General features: G+C 35.9%; 1 pseudogene; it reads right to left on the minus strand.

Moving 5' to 3' along the window:
- Positions 1–12,533: 12,533 nt before the first annotated feature.
- On the minus strand, positions 12,534–13,032 carry LOC101655691 (annotated as a pseudogene).
- Positions 13,033–15,337: the final 2,305 nt, after the last annotated feature.

Consider the following 15,337-nt stretch of genomic DNA (forward strand, 5'->3'; position numbering starts at 1 on the left):
AATCACCGAATATTCACTTATTCTGTTCCCATATCTGCTGCCTCTTATAAGGTTCTGCATGAACACAATTAAAGTGTTCTGCAAATACTTTTTTTTAATCCATAGTTTGTTATTATTCATACAGGTGAATGCCTTTGAATAGACAATAAATCACAAGTATACACATTTCTGATATTTACTGATTTAAGGCAAGATATATGTGTTGCAAGCAATGATATCTCTCCAGTTCCATCCTCTTTTGAATTTGGCTTGCATTTCCCTCAGCTTAATGTTGTTGTACTGTTCTAATCATTGTTGAATTATCTTCAGCAAAATGTTTTTTGCATGAAATATTAATGAAGCTGTTCGATTGTTTGTAATTTCTCACTCTGTTGGGCCAGCTTTCTTTGAAATGGGCACAGATCTGGATCTCTTTCAACAGGCCAGGTGGCTCTTTTCCAAATTTCATGGCACAGACATATGAGCATTTCTGGTGTTTCATCAATTTTTTGAGACATTTTACCCTTATTTTTTTCTGATACCTTCAGTGCAACTTGAATGTCTTGTTTCAATACCAACAATTCTTTATTTTATGCTATCTCTTGAAATGGTTAAGTATCCACCAATTTTTCTTTTGCAGTTTCTTCTTCTTCTCTTTTTTTCCTTCTTCTTCTCTTTTTTTTAATAATTATTTTGTGTATTACTTCCATCTTCTCTTGATTGTTCCTTATGTTCAGCTCCAGATACAAAGAGTGTGTTCTGCCTTTTTAGTGTTTCAACGTCAGGTATTTTCACATTTCATTATTAGACTCTACACTGTTTAATTATGCAAAACATTGAAATTCTCTATTCAGCTTTTGGACCCCTCATTTCTCTCATGTGCATTAGTTATTATATGTGAAAGAATTATGTAATAGCTTTCATAAAGATGTGTAACCTGGTACACCCAATGGAGAAGTTACACTCGGTCCTAAAGTGTTGCGAGGAAGCAGAATCCACTCAATGATAGTGGGTTTGTTGTTTTGATTTGGTAAAGAAGGTGATGGTAGTGATACCAAAGGGTTCACCCTTTATTAACTGAGGAGAGTTTATGACAACGACAAAGTGATCATTGTGTATTATTCATAATAAAGAACAGGAAATTCAATGTCTCCTTGGATGTTATTATATTTTTATTATAAGAAACTATTATAGACATCATTGAAGTCACATATAAATAATTTCCTGGAATTTTTCTAGTCATTCTTACTTGTTTTCATATTGTGAGATTTTGCTCCACATCAAATTACTGTCACCTCTGACAATATGTCAATGTGAAATGGAAGGTCTGTGCTTTCCAAGTCAATTAGTATTCAGAGTTAAACAGACTCTACTTCTCTGTCTGGAAAACCACAGTCTGGCCAAGATGGACTACAGAGGGATTATTTTCTCTAGAATAATTATGAAATTACCTAAATAAGTACACACATTTAAGTAGATAATGTTTGGTTTATTGGAATGAATCTTTTCAGTAGCAAAAAAACACCCTTGAGAATGTTGTTAAGACAATATAACAAGTTAGATTAATATAGATTTGACCAGCAAATGATTCTTCACTTACTGGCCTTTGGATTTCAATAATATCTAGCCAGAGGCTGTTTTTCAAGTACTGTCACTTGGGCTTTTTATAATGAAAGGCAGAAAGAAAGATTTAATGAGCTCTACCCAAGTTCATAACATTCACACTCCAAACCAGAAAACAAAATCAGCCACCTGTAAATGTTTGACCTATTGTTCAGAAGGGCATTCTTTGAAAAATCTTAAAGATTTTCAGGATAAAAAAAGTAAAGGTGGGAGAATACCAAAAGGCAAAACTTTCCTACTTGCAAATTTAAAACACCAGCTAGACTCCAACCTTTTAGATGAGGTTTTTTAGGAGTATGTACAGACAACAATCTAGGAAAATAGTATGCATTTAATATTGTTTAATGTTCTATCTTTTTAACCACCAAGGTATAATGAAAGTGCTTAAAATTTTTTTTCTTCTTCTGATAATCCAATATATACAAGGAAATACTTCAAAATGACGAGAAAGGGGAAACTGGGTGATATCTTAGAGAATGTGAACTCCATGCCTCCTGGCTTGTTCAGTATACACTGGTAGGTTTTAATAACAGGGGTCAAGAAGGCACTATGTTGTGAGGTACCATGGAGTGAAAGCCAAATGATAGCAACCCTATGTACAAAATAACTAAATAATGCGTGGTCCCCTACCCTCCTCCCAATATTTCTTATAACCAGCCCATTGTTGCAGTGCCGTGTCAATCCTTCTTACTGACGGCCTTCCACTATTTCTCTGCCGCTCAGCTCTACCATGCCTGCTGCCCTCCTCTAGGGAATCATTTCTCCTGATAACATGTTTTAAGTACCAAAGATGAAGTCTTGTCCTCCTTGCCTCCAAGTAGCATTATGGCTGTACTTCTTCCAGAACAGAATTGTTTGTCCATTTGACAGTCCACAGTACTGTAAATATTCTTCACCAGTACCAAAGTTCAAATACATCAATGCTTCTTATGATGTCCTTATTCAATGTTCAACTGTTATATGGATATGAGGCAATTGAAGATACTATGGCTGAGGTGAGGAGTCATTCCCTAAAGTAACTTTTGTGCTTTACAACACTTTCGAGAGGTTCTGTGCAGTGGTTTTTCCAATACAATGCATTATTTGATTGCTTGACTGGCGCTTTCATGAGCATTGATTCTGCATCCAAGCAAGACAAAATCCTTGATATCTTCAATCTTTTCTCCACTTATTATCATGTTACTGAGTGGTCTAGTAGTAAGGATTTTAGTTTTCTTTATATTGAGGTGTGATCCATGCTGAAGACTCCAATCCTGACCTTCATCAGCAAGTGCTCCAAGTCCGTCTCACTTTGAGTAAGCAAAATCGTGTCATCTGTACAATGAAGATTGTAAAACTTCCTCCAGTCCTGATATTCCATTTTTTCATCAAATAATACAGCTCCACAGATTACGTGCTCAACATACAATTTGAATGAGTATGGTAAGATGATATAATCCTGACACACCTTTCTTAATTTTAACTATGGTGTATACTCTGATTCTGTTAACACCACTGATTCTTGATCCATATACAAGTTCCATATGAGCATAATGGAATGTTCTGGCATTCCCATTCTTCTCAAGTCTATACATAGTCTGTTATGATTCACAGAGTTGAGTGCCTTTGCATAAGACACAAGTAAACATTTTTCCTTTATTCTCCATTTTCAGTGAAGATTCATCTGATATCAGCAATGGTATCCATTGTTCCACTGCAGGCTCCCTGCCAATGCACTGATGCAACCATTGTTGGATGATCCTCATCAAAATTTTACTTCTATGTGATACTGTTCTATAGTTGCATATTATGATGTCACCTTTCTTTGAAATGGGGACAAATACAGAAAAATACATAGACTAATAGCTATCTTCTAAATTTCTGGGTATAGAGGGATGGATGGGTCTTTCCAGTGATTGATCAGCTTGGTGAAACATTTCAATTGGTATTTATTCAATTATTAGAGCTTTATCTATGGCTAATGTTTTCATTGCTGCTTAGATTTCTTCCTTCAGGACCATTGGTTTTTACTCATATGCTACCTTTTGTAATGGGTGAATGTTGACTAGTTCTTTTGACACAGTGACTCTGTCTTCTTTCTCCCTTTTTTTTTTCAGTTACTTCCAGACTCATTTGATATTTTGCTCATAGAGTCTTTGAAGTTTGAAACTTGAAGTTTCAAATTTTTCTTTTTTTTTTTTTTTCAGTTTCAGATATGCTGAGTGTGTTCTCCATTTTTGGTTTTACAACTCTAATTCTTTGCCCATTTGATTGTAATTGTTTGCTTTGTCATCTTCAGCTACCTTTTAAATTTTTCTTTCTTTCTTTTTTAAACCATTTTATTAGGAGCTAATCCAGACATCATACCATTCCGTAGTGCAATCACATTGAGGAATATTGTTCAATTACTACCAAAATCAGTATAAAACATTTTCTTCCATCCTGTACTCCTCATTAGCAGCTACCCATTACCTCCCCATCTCCCCAACAATTTGATTTTGGGGACTCTATTGTATTATTGGAAAAGGTATCTGTGGTGAAGAAGTCCTTGGTCTTGCTAAACTCTATCATGCTATCTTCAGCTTCGCTTCTATTTCAAGTCCATATTTTCCAACTATTTCCCCTCCCTCTTTTCCCCAACTTTTGATTCCCACTGCCAATAACTACCAATGCACCTTGTTTGCATGTTTGATCAATGTCAGAGTGAAGATATTGGTAGAAGTCATCAAATTCTTCATCAGTAGTTTTAGTGGTTTGTGCATAAATTTGAATAGTATTTACACTGATTGAATTTCTTTGTATGAAGATAGATATTATCCTATCAAAGACAGCATTGTACTTTAAGATAGATCTGGAAAAGTCATTTTTGATAATGAAAACCACACAATTCCTCCTGAATCTGTAATTCCTGTATTGCTAAACATTTGATTTTTCTGGTTCAAAATGGCCAATATTAGTCCATTTCAACCACTATAAATTCCATTTCACTTTTGACAACCCTGTTTTCCTAGATTCATACAGTGTACATAATAATTTCTGATTATGAATTGATGTCTGCAGACGTCGCTTCTTCTCGTGAGTGATGGCCCATCGGCAAATGAAGCTCCTGTAGACTTGACTCCCACAGCCGTTCCTCCAGCTTCCTCGTGGTGGTAGATGGTATTTTGACAGGAGAGCTCTGGTGTGGAGTAGTGGTTACAACTTGTGCTGCTAGCTTCAGGGGCCACCGTTACAAACCACCAGCTGCTCCATGGGAGAAAGAATTATAGGGTTTTCTACTATAATAAAGATTTTCAGCCTCAGTAACTCACAGGGGCAGTCCTCCCCTGTCCTACCGTGTTGCTATGAGTCCATGGGCCCACCATCGACTCAATAGCAGTGAGCATTAGAGAGCTTTGAGAAGGCAGGCATTCCTCAGGCATATTTTAAGTGTCTTAAGATAAGAGGAGTCCTTCTCCTGGTACTATGTCTGACAATGCTCATCTTCCATTGAGAGTTTCAGGATCTGACAATATTTAGATGTCATCTCTAAAATGTTCAGTGCCTTATTCCTCAGATGTGGACAGTCTGTTCTTAGTCTGGAAGCTCTCCTGGAACCCCTTCCCTCCCGGTGACCCTGCTGCCACTTGAAAGACCACTGACATAGCTTCCAGCACTACAAGAACAAACAAGCCATCCCATATCCATGCAAACACACACACACACTGGCAGACAATTGGTGGGAAGGCACTATGGTAAAACAAAACAAAGGTTCAACTTATGAAATACTTGAATGAGCAAGTGGTTTCCTTCTAGGCTGCTAACCAAAGGCAGGGGCTTTGAAACCACTAGCCAGCGCTCCACCAGGACTTGGTGATCTGACAACACCTAGCTTAGGTGACTCCACAGGGCAGTTCAACTCTGTCATACAGGTCGACTGTGAATCCAAATCAAACTGAAGATACACAATCAAATAGGTTGAATACTTATTAGAGTCCCTAAGAAAGTGAGGTGTTTGTGTCTCCATTTCACAGATACAAAGTTTGAAGCTTTGAGAGAAAATATTTTGCACAGTGTCATATGCCTAATAAACGTGAGGCCCATGATTCAAACTCAGAATTTTCTGAGTTCTAAGAAGTAGCCCAAAATTGCCTTACATATTTTAAACCTAGCTTCTCCAAACATAAACCATTCCAGTATAGACGTACATTTTCATTTTCCTGAATGGTGTCATTTAGAAGAAAAGAGAGCTGTTATAATTCCTGTGTGTATGTACATATTTCCCCTGTGGGCCCAGTTAAAAAAATATATGTATATTAAAAAAACCTCTTAAAATATCCAGAATACACTCAAATTTTTTTACTTTACTTGTTAAATATGTAAATTATTAAAGAAAATCTGGTGCATAAAGCTACAGTGCTGTGATTATGTTTATGCAGGTTCATCTTTTAAGATATTTTCTAAAACTCAGAATCAAATTGGTCTGAGTAGAGAATTCTGAAACAGGCTCCAAATTGAAAAAGCATAAAAGGTATTTAATGAAAGTCTTCCTTCATTCCTTGCCGCCAGCCAACCAGCCACACCAAGTACTCACATACATCGCCAGATTGCTTGCATGTATACATGTAAGCACACACGCTTAATTATTACAAATTATAAATGATTATGCCATTGACATCTATTGTTTGTTCTTAACGGGGCACTGCTTGTGGGTCCTCTTTGGCCATCCTGGACCTTTTCCTGTGTATTGAGCCCATTTTTGTCGCCACTGTTTCAGTTCATCTCGCTTACTGCCTTCCCCTTACTGCTAATTCTCTACTTTCACAAGCATGATGTCTTTTATTCAGGGACTGATCCTTCCTGAGAGCATGTCCATTTATGTGAGATGAGTTCTCTCTGTCCTTGCTTCTAAGAAGTATTCTGGCCATCTTTTCTCCAAGACATATTTATTTATTTTTCCTGGCAGACCATGGCACTTTAATTATTAATAATTTTTGCCAATACTACAATTCGAAGGCATCATTTTTTTATTCATTATCCAGGTTTCACATCCACATGAGGCAGCTGAAAGTAACACGGCTTGGTTAAGGTGCTTCCTAGTTCTCAAAGAAACCTCTTTGCTTTTCAACATTTTAAAGAGGTCGTTTGCAGCAGACATGTTTAATGCAATGCATTTTATTTCTTGATTGCTGCTTCCATGAGCTTTGGTGGTGGATAAAAGTAAAATGAAATCCCTTGATCTTTTCTGTTGATCATCTTGGTGTCTTCTGTTGGTCCGGTCTAAGACTTTTTATTTCCTTTAAACTGAGCTGTAATCTGTATTGAAGACTGTAGTCTTGTATTGTCATCAGCAGGTGTCTTTAATCATCTTCATTTTCAGCTATCAAGGCTTTCGTTGCAGAACACTGGTTGCTAATGATCCTTCCTGCAATCTTGACACTGCTCTTTCATATAGTCAAGCTTTTCAGATGATTTCTCAGCATAGAGCTTGCATAAATATGACTCAAAGATACAACTCTGATGCATGCTTTTACTGACTTTAACCTATGCAGTATCCCTTTGATCTGTTTGAACAGATCATGGTTGATGTACAAGTTCGGGCTGAGCAAAATGAATTGTCCTGAAACTAACTTCTTTCTTCTCTTTTCTTAGTGTGGAAGCTCTGCTGAAACCTATCTACTTTGGGTGACTTGCTGGAATTTGAAATATCAGTGACATAACTCCAGCATTACAGCAACACACAAGCTACTACAGTACAACAAACTAACAGACTAGTGGAGAAATTAAAAAGGGCACTCAAGAAGACTAGGTCAAATATTATAATACAATATGCAATCACCGAGAGTTAGAAAACCTCAAAGGAAGTGTGTGTTCAGCCTATCTGAAACTGAGATAACTGAAGAAGATAATGAAGCCTCAAGTTGCAATACTGAAATAGCTTATGGTCAAAATATTGAGCAATACAAGAGTCATTGAAAGATGATAGAAAAAATATAGAGTCACTGTTCAAAAATGAACTAATCGATATTCCATTATTTCAGAAAGTCCCATAGAAGCAAAAACCAATGGTGCTGAAGGAAGAAGTTCAGGCTGCAGTGAAAACATTAGCCAAAAACAAGGTTCCAGGAATTGATGGAATACCAATTGAAATGTTTCAACAAGTTGATGAAGCACTGGAAGCACTTACTCATCTGTGCCAGGACATTTGGAAGACAACCACTTGGCCAACTGATCAGAAGAGATCCACAGTTGTACCCATTCTGAAGACAGGTGACCCAACCGAATGCTTATCTTAAAGAGCAATATCATTTATACCACATGCAAGTAAAATTTTATTTAAGATTAGGCAATAGCATTTGCATCAGTACCTTGACAGAGAGCTGCCAGAGGTTCAGGTCAGTTTCAGAAAAGGATATGAAACAACAAATAACATAGTTGATGCCAGATGGATCTTTGCTCAAAGCAGAGAATATCAGAAAGATTTTTACTTGTGTTTATTGACTATGCAAAGGCTTTAGATTGTGTGGATCATAACAAATTCTTGATAACTTTGAGAAGAATGTGATTTTCAGAACACTTCATTGCGCCCATAGAGACCTTGTACAGCGATCGAGAGAGAGTTATGTGACTAGAACAAGGGCATGATGCATGGTTTATAATCAGGAAAGATGTGTTAATTAGGAAAGGTGTTTATCAGGATTGTATCCTCCTCCCATACTTATTCACTCTCTATGCTAAGTAAGTTACCAGAGGAGCTGGACTTTATGAATAATAATGTGGCTTCAGGGTTGGACAAAGGCTTATTGACAACCCGTGAGATGCAGAAGACAACCTTGAATGCAGAAAATGAGATGGATTTGAAGCACTTTTTTATGAAGATTTAGGATTCTAACTTCCAATATGGATTACAACTCAATATGAAGAAGACCAAAATCATCACAACAAGACCAATAGGGAATATTATAATACATGGAGAAAAGTTGACGAGGATTGTGTCTTGCTTGTATCCACCATCAATGCTCCTGAAAACGGCAGTCAAGATCAAGACATATTGTATTGTGTAACTGCCACACAAGACCTCTATAGTTCAATACTCTAAAGCATTTTAAAATGTGGATGTTACTCTGTGCCTAACCCATGGTATTTTCAATTGTCTCATATGAATATGAAAGTTGGACATTCAATGAGGAAGATCAAAGAATTGATGGATTTGAATGTTAGTGCTATAAGAACATTGAAAGTACCATGGACTGCCAAAAGGACAAACCCATCTGTATTGGTAGAATTGAGGCCAGAGTGGTCCTTAAAGGCAAGGATGGTGATACTTTGTCTTACATATTTTTTGGACATGTTGTCAGGAAAGACTAGTCCCTGTAGAACAGTGGTTCTCAACCTTCCTAATGCCTTGACTCTAGTACCGTTCTCCATGTTGTGGTGACCCCCAATAATAAAATTATTTTTATACATAGATATTTACATTATGATTCATAACATAGCAAAATTACAGTTATGAAGTAGTAACTAAAATAATTTTGGTTGGGGGTCACCCCCACATGTGGAACTGTATTAAACGGTCGCAGCATTAGGAGGGTTGAGAACCACTGCCCCAGGCCTTCCTTTTGCTGATGATTTTAAGCATCTCAATGATCTCGTTCCATAATATTAGTTTCATTTCTGTGTATTCCCTCTGGGGAGCATCATGTGTATAGTCACCATTTATGTTGCTAGACAGGTGCACTTTAAATGAAGAAGTTCTCAATCTTACACAATGTTCTCATGGCATCTCCAGTTGGTTTCTATCACCCAGGCCTTTTTCAACTATTGATACTTTCTCTTTTCATACAACTTGCACATTCCAATTTCCAGTAATTGTACATCAATCTTGATTGCATTTTGATTAATTTCAGACTGCAAAAATAGGTGTAATTATTCCATTTCTTTACTATTGGCTTTAGTAGTTGTATAAATTTGAGTGATGTTTTATTAACTTATGTTCCTTTTCAGTGTATGGATAGTATCCTCTCACAAACCACGCTGCACTTCCAAACAGATCTTCACATGATGCTATTTCTGATGATTAATGAGGCACCATTGATGTTCACGTTCCTCGACTTCATACATTCTATGTTTGGATTATTAATGGAAGTTTAAAGTGGTTTCTTCTCATTTTAAGTAGAGCGCCCTCCACCAATGAAAGTACTGAAATGTTTGCTCCATCCATGTCATTAAGACTGATTGTATGTTGAAGGGACAGCACGTGCCGAGTTGTAATTTGAATGCCTTCCAAGGCTTTCTACTCACCTCAAGAGTTAGAGTCTAAGTCGAAGAGGAGCCAACCGAAAGGTCAGTCTGTCAAACAGTGCTTTGCCACCATTATTCAGATTTTCAGTTGCCAACCCCTCAGAAGTAGCCTGCTTATTCCTTTTCCCTCGTCTACCGCCATCTGCAAGCTACCTGGAAACATGTCTCCCGTCAGTGACGACTGGTATTTGAAATACCTATGCCATGGTGTCTAACAACACCTTCACCACCACTGTGCAAGAAACTGACAGACAAGGGATGATATAAAATATGTATATCTGTTTTTCTATTTAATTTTTAATGTTAGATCCTGTAGTGTATTCCATGTCAATATCCAAAGAGCTTTAGTGTCATTTTATATGGTTATAATTCTTAAGACCCTGAGAGTAAGCATTCCTAAGCAAGGTCTGTGGTTTGGGTTTACCAGCTCCTCCATGAGAAAGATCAGGCTGTCTATTTCCACAAAGTATATAAAACATTGAAACCCTGTGTGTTGGGTCAGCTAATGGGTTTGGAGTGGACATTATTCTGTTATATTAGAACTTATGTAACCAGTTTCTTGTAGGAGGCCTTTATGATGATTCCATTTTTTGTCAAGGGGAAAAATGAAAAGTACATTTCCACACATTATTTTCTAAATCTCAAGTGTAATTGACATTTATAAGGTAAAAATAATACTTTTGATAGAGCATTACTATCTAGAGGAATTTAGAGTGTTACACTAACATAATCTTTAACTGATTGATTTCCATACTTATGATAACATTTTATTACAATAAATACTGAATTTTCTTTAATATAATTATATCTCATGCTAGCTACTTGAAGGGCCTTGTCTTTTTATTCTAGCAATATACTCATACACTAAAAATTTGGTGCATAGAATATGCAAAATAAATTCTCTAAAATTAGGTCCAGATTTTCTTATTTTTCTTGGAAATGAAAAATAGAGTCTATCACAAAGGACTATTATGAACTTAATTAAACAATGATCACATAAAACATAGTAAGGATTAATAGATGCTAGTAATTTTTGTATATTGTGGATAATACTCTTTTGCATGGTAAACATTCTTGAAGGATAATAATATTCTGGCATGGTAATTTTTGAAAAATAAACAACTAATGAGAGAAATGGAAATTGTGAATAATGGTTTAGTTGTCAGGTGAAATGTTTGCCAGGGGGTTGAATTATACAAGAAGCAAGAGGAGTCTTTTTAAAGAACGTTTGGACAGTTGCATACCTCATCTGACCATTAAAGTATAGCCAATATCTTTACAGAATTTTTCATAAAATACCCTCTATGACCACATGGAAAGTTCTAGTTAAGGACAATGTTTTACACATCTACTAATTATGTTAATAATTTGATTTTTACTTAAATTGCCCACATACATCTTATGTGTACGAAGATCCTGTACTTGGAATAAATCTCCTTTCATTCTACTTGCTCCCCTGCCTTCCTTTCTTCCTTCTCCTCCCCCTTTTCCTTTCGTGCTTATAACTTAGCTTTAAATAACTCATGAAGTCCACCGAACATCAAATTTTTCTCAATTTTTGCAAGTCATTTTAGAAGTTATCATTTAGTTCTCACTTTATCATGTCTCTTAAACTTTGTCCTGATACTTATTGCTTCAGTAACATCACTATCCTCATTAGAAGAGACTGAAAATGAAACACTTTTCAAAATAACAGAGACTCGAGCCATTTGGAATATTTTTCTTGCTGTTGTTTCTTTATGACCAACACAATCAATAGAGCTCTAGTAGGGTATTTTAAAATTGTTGAAAGTTCATATTACAGCTTTTGATTATTAAGCATGTAGAAAACAGGACTTCTTAAGTTGTTTTTTGTTTTTGTCTTTTATTTTTTTCTCATGCTATCAACCTTCTTTCACAATTGACCACTGAACTCTTAGTGCCTGTAAGCACTGTACCAGGATTCAGTTGGAGTCACTGAGGCCTCATTTTGCCAGAAGCACATGTAAGTGTAGATCAAATATGCTCCGCCAGGACTTGAAAGACGCACACATGGCATGTTAGGGACATTCGGAGTCAGAAAAGATCACACTGAGAATTCAGTAAGACTGGCAATAATGGTTTTTCAGAAAGTATATGAAGTTTGGGTAGTCCATGTGCATATATAATGAAGAGAACAAGAATATTTTTACCTACATATGTAAGAAATGTTTGGTGTTCAGGTAATTAAAATAGCATTTCCTTTACTTTCTATATTCCATGATCATACTCACTGCCATTGTTTTCTATCAAAATAACCCTATAGGAAAGGGTAGAAATTGCCCTGTGGTTTAAGAGACTGTAAGTGTTTATGGGAGTAGAAAGCCCTGTCTTTCTCCCACTGAGGGGCTCATGGCTTTGAACTGCTTTCAGCTTAACTTTTAACCACTGTACCAGCACTAGATCTTCCCTCAGGATGTTAGTGCTGTACTCTGCATTTATCATGTGGGAAGAAAATGACAAAAACAGGCCAGATGATCTGTTTGCAAGAACACAATAAATAACTTTATGGCTTTTAAGCATCGGAAACATCAGTAATGACCTTGAACTTCGATCTCTGCAATATATTATTTTCAAGTAGCTTGCATAAAACATTTAGAAAGAAAAATATAATATTCAGACTGAAATAAGTCTAAAGAACTTGAGACTTTTTAAAAAGATTTTCTAGTTTATCAATTCTCTGGTGAAAAATCCACATGACCAGTGCAGATCACGTCACTGTAGGCTCTATTCTTTCTCTTTGCCAGCACCCACCTTGGCCTTTGCAGTCCCCCTGACCTTCTCCATTCTGTTCTTGCGTTCCTTGCACTGTTTTCTTGAGGTCTTTTCTTCTCAAACAGGCCATGTCTTGCAAGTCTGTGTTTAGGTTCATATTTCTTTGCATAATCCAAAGAATCGTAAATCATGCCGAAGCTAGTAATCTTGCCACCCCCAAAATGGGTTCTAAACCCAAATACAAAAATGACATCTGGTGTAGTCTTGTAAATTTTGGCTAGTTTTTCACGAGTTTCTGTCTTAGGCACCGTTGCTTTCCCAGGGTGAAGGACATCAATGACCATTTGTTTTCGCTGAAGTAGTCCGTTGGTCATGAACTTCCTGGTCCGGATGGTTACTGTGTCATTCATGATGGCGTAGAACGCTCAAGCAGCCAGCGCCGAAAAGGAGCTGCTTCTCCGCCGGCCAATCATACCAACGCGCACGGAAGGACCCTCAGAACTTGAGATTTTTTTAACATTAAATAATCATTTTACTAGGGGCTCATACAACTCATCACAATCCGTACATACATCATTTGTGTCCAGCACATTAGTACATATATTGACTTCATCATTCTCACAACACCCGCTTTCCACACGAGACCTTGGTGTCAGCTCATTTTTCCCCGCTCCCTCTCCCCTCCCCCCTCCCCATAAACCCTTGAAAATTTATAAACCCCATGCAATTATGAACGCTTCCATCCAGGTGTCCTCACCACACTCACTGAAATCTCCACACAAGTGTCCCCACTTGCTTTTGTCATTCTAACGCTGTCAACAATGTCCATACTCTAAAAATGTCCAAAGTCTACCATTCTGAATGGATTCCCCTACTTCATTTTGTTCTGCATTACTCTAAGTTAGAAAATAAAAATAAATTCCTGATTACCTATTCCACATGAAACTATTCTCATCGTTTCCAACGTTCTGAAGCTAAATCACTTTAAATTTTACTAACTTCAGAACCAAATGCGATCTCTCCAATGCAAGTTTTTTAAATCTCTTGAGCTTCAAGTCCTCCTCTGAAATCACAAATTTAAAAATAATACTATTTTTCTATTGCTAAACGCACTGAAGGTCATTTAGAAAACACAGACAAGCAAAGGTAAATTACATTTATCTATTTGTAATATCAAACGGAAAGCATTGATTAACATTGCAGAAATGCATGTCCCTTGAAGAACTAGCTGGTGTTACCTATGAAACATGATTTAGTTAGGTATACAGATACATGTTTGTCATCAAGTCATATACTCATTGTAGCATCACGCATAACAGACCCAAAGATTGCCCATTCCTGCTACCTCCAGGATCAATAGAATACTTCAGACCATTGCTTCAGCTATTAAATCCATTTTATGGAGTTTTCCTCATTTTATTTTACCAACCATTATGTTGTTTTCTAACAACTGTTGTTGTTATTTTTAATACCTTTAATCACGTGTCCAAAGGAAGCAAGCTAAAGCCTTGCTCTCATCACTTGTGGGGACGTTCTGATTGTACGTAAGATGCATTTGTTCACTCTTCTTGCAGTCTACTGCACATTGTATTCACGGTGTCTAGCCAATTCAACTTGAGAGCCTCAGTTAATGCACTGCATTTTAAACCAAATAAGACACACCTTTTAAATTTTCTTCCCTTTCCTTGGAACTAGTTTATAAAATCAACTTCGCTAATTTTTAATGGACATGTAAGATTTTATTGGCAAAGAGTTTTCAAAATTAATGTTTTAGGGGAAGAAATGGTTGACAAACAAATTTAGAATGCACAAGTTACTTGGGTAAAGAAAACATGGTATTGTGCTTTTCACTGTATATATTTTGTATTTTTATACATTTTCTAATCTAATTGTAGAATGCAGTCAGAATTCAGCTGCTGGGTTTGCAAAATTCTAAAACTTTTGGTGTGTATCATAAAACTTACCTCTAAAATATTATAATAATATTTAATGAATTATATCTTATCATCTGTGCATGGTGATGACTATTTTCTCACACAGCTGGAATGTATATTAAAATTTTTACTGTTTACATATTTTAGTGTTTAAGTCTTCCTCAGATTAACAAATGAGAATGTTTGTTCAAAATTGTTCCAATTTTTATTTCTTTGAGTACTAATGAATGATGTGATTACAATTTACTCATGTGAAAGCATAAATTGCTTTTTCATATACATTTTTGGCTACTTTTTATCCTTAAATGGTGAGATTTTTCTAAATATTTATAGTCATTCATAAAAAATAATAATGATATATTTTGGTATATATGTTTAACAGTTTAACTTTAATGTTTAATGGTATATATATATGGTACTGATTGATATACACTTATTTTTTAAATTAATTATGGCTAAAATATTTTGATTCATGTTTTCTGTCTTTAAACCTATGTTTGGAAAGGTAAGCTATACTTTGAGATAAAAATAATATTCACCAGGTTTTAATTTTTGGTTATTAATTTTTCATATTTTGCCTTTTATTAAATATATTCTATCTTGAATACTTTTGTTTGATTTTGTTGGTTTATGATATAAGAGAAAAAACAATATGTTATTTTATCCTCTTCATATAGTGTATATTTGAGAAAAAAATGATACATCAGGATTATTATATGAGTTGTTTCCTAATCAACTACTTGAAAAGGTGTACTGAATTGGATATTTATGCAATCATATATTTGTGATACAGTATTCCATCTTTACTT

This window comes from Echinops telfairi, unplaced genomic scaffold, assembly GCF_000313985.2.
Source record: "Echinops telfairi isolate 266 unplaced genomic scaffold, ASM31398v2 ScPeMD7_7469;HRSCAF=8507_0, whole genome shotgun sequence".
Classification (NCBI taxonomy): domain Eukaryota; kingdom Metazoa; phylum Chordata; class Mammalia; order Afrosoricida; family Tenrecidae; genus Echinops; species Echinops telfairi.